A 2617-nucleotide genomic window follows, 5' to 3' on the forward strand; every position below is an offset into this window, starting at 1 on the left:
TATCTTTTAGTTTATGTTTTGTTAGATTGTTTGAAGAAGACTACAGGTAAACATCTTTCATTCTTTTTTTAAGGAAAAGATGTGTTACTGTTGATCACTGTTCATATATGTTCTTATTATTCATCTGAACATTGTTCATATGTTTTGTTAGATTGTTTGAAGAAGACTACAGGTAAACATCTTTCATTCTTTTTTTAAGGAAAAGATGTGTTACTGTTGCACTGTTCATATATCTTTTAGTTTATGTTTTGTTAGATTGTTTGAAGAAGACTACAGGTAAACATCTTTCATTCTTTTTTTAAGGAAAAGATGTGTTACTGTTGATCACTGTTCATATATGTTCTTATTATTCATCTGAACATTGTTCATATGTTTTTGACCCTCTCTATTCATCCGAATACTGTTCATCCATTTTTACCCGTCACTATTCATCCGAACACTGTTTATTCGTACCTACATTATTGTTTTTTTAAAAAATTCTACATGTGCCTCTTTCTTTTAAAAAAAAAAAACTCTTTTGTTCTTTACTCCTTTTTACATAATCTCTCTTGTAGTTTTTTTAAATTTTTACAGTTCATCTTTTTTTAGGTCCCCATGTTTCTTTTTTTAACAAGAAGACCCTTTGGCTTATTTTTTAATTCTGATATATTTATTTTATTTTATTTTATTTTGTAGGTTCCATTGTTGATCCACTACATAAATTATTGACTAATTTCCTATTTTACTACCATGAGGTAATACAATTTTGTTATTACTTATTGAATAAAACTTAACATTAATTAGTTGATATTCTGTATAGGTTTCTCAATCGCAGCTCATGGAATTACAGTGAGTCCTTCTGTCAAGTATTTTAAGTATATAGAATCATAGCCATATTGTTGTTCTTAATGTCAATAAACTTGTTTACACGTACAAGATAATAAAATCATCATTTACTATATTTGAAGTCATGACCCTTTTTTCTTTATTCGTGCATTCATCTATTATATTCATGTTTTGAAGTTTCTATTATTTTAAGCCACGCTAAACCTTAATTCACAAAATACGTTTAGAAACCCTTAGGCTTTGATTAAAAAATAAACTATAAGAAACTCATGAGGCTTCGACCTTTGTTTTAAGATTTATTCTCAAGGTGACATCAGATTCAAGTACGGAGTACAAATTTCAGAATGGAGGACCATGCATATCGAAAGCTTCATTCTTCGAGAATAAATTTTTTTAAAACATGGGCTACCCTATAGTGAAATTGATTTTAAAAAACATTGAGACTTCACTCTCTTAAAAAAAAGAACTTAGCCTCAACTCATTAAAAAAACTTAAGCCCTTTTTGGTTTCAAAATTCAATTTCTAAGGTGCCAGTATGTCAATTCAAAATGATTTTAGAAATGATAAGCTCATTATTTGTTTCAAAATTTTATTCTCAAGGTGCCATGGGGTTCAAGTACGGAGGTCAAATTCTAGAACGGAGGACTATACACCTTGTAAACTTCATGCTTCGAGAATTTTTTTGAGGCATGAGCCATGATACATAAAATAAATTTTAGAAATCTCGAAGGCCTTGCACTTTAATGCAAAATAGATGAACATAGTTTTAATTCATAAAATAATTTAAAAAACCCTTAGGCTTCTCCTCTGTTTTAAAAGTTTATTCTCAAGGTGCCATAGGGTTCAAGTACGGAGGTTAAATTCCAAAACGGAAGACCTTGCACCTTGAAAGCTTCATGCTTTGAGAATAAAATTTTTGAGGCATGGGCCATGATGCAGAGAATAAATTTTAGAAAACCCTAAGGCCTTGCTCCTTAATGCAAAATAGATGAATACAACCTTGATTCATAAAAATAAGTTTAGAAACCCTTAGGCTTCTTCTCTGTTTTAAAAGTTTATTCTTAAGGTGTCATGGGGTTCAAGTATAGAGTTCAACTCCAGAATTGAGGACCATGCACCTCAAAAGCTTCATGCTTCGAGAATAAATTTTTTGAGGCATGTGCCATGATACAGAAAATAAATTTTAGAAATCCCTAAGGCCTTGTTCTTTAATGCAAAATAGATAAACATAGTCTTAATTCATAAAATAAGTTTAGAAACTCTTAGGCTTCTCCTCTATTTCAAAAGTTTATTCTCAAGGTGTTATGGGGTTCTAGTACGGATGTCAAATTCTAGAACGGAGGACCATGTACCTCGAAAGCTTCATGCTTCGAGAATAAAATTTTTGAGGCATGAGCCATGATGTAGAGAATAAATTTTAGAAAACCCTAAAGCCTTGCTCCTTAATGCAAAATAGATGAACATACCCCTAATTCATAAAAATAAGTTTAGAAACCCTTAGGCTTCTCTTCTATTTCAAAAGTTTATTCTCAAGGTGTCATGGGGTTCAAGTATGGAGTTCAACTCTAGAACTGAGGACCATGCACCTCGAAAGCTTCATGCTTCAAGAATAAAATTTTTGAGGCATGTGCTATGATGCAGAAAATAAATTTTAGAAAACCCGAGGCCTTGCTCCTTAATGCAAAATAGATGAACATAGCCTTAATTCATAAAAATGAGTTCAGAAACCCTTAGGCTTCTCCTCTGTTTAAAAAGTTTATTCTCAAGGTACCATGTGGTTCAAGTATGGAGT

The sequence above is a fragment of the Asparagus officinalis genome, chromosome 3 (genome assembly GCF_001876935.1).
Source record: "Asparagus officinalis chromosome 3, Aspof.V1, whole genome shotgun sequence".
NCBI lineage: Eukaryota > Viridiplantae > Streptophyta > Magnoliopsida > Asparagales > Asparagaceae > Asparagus > Asparagus officinalis.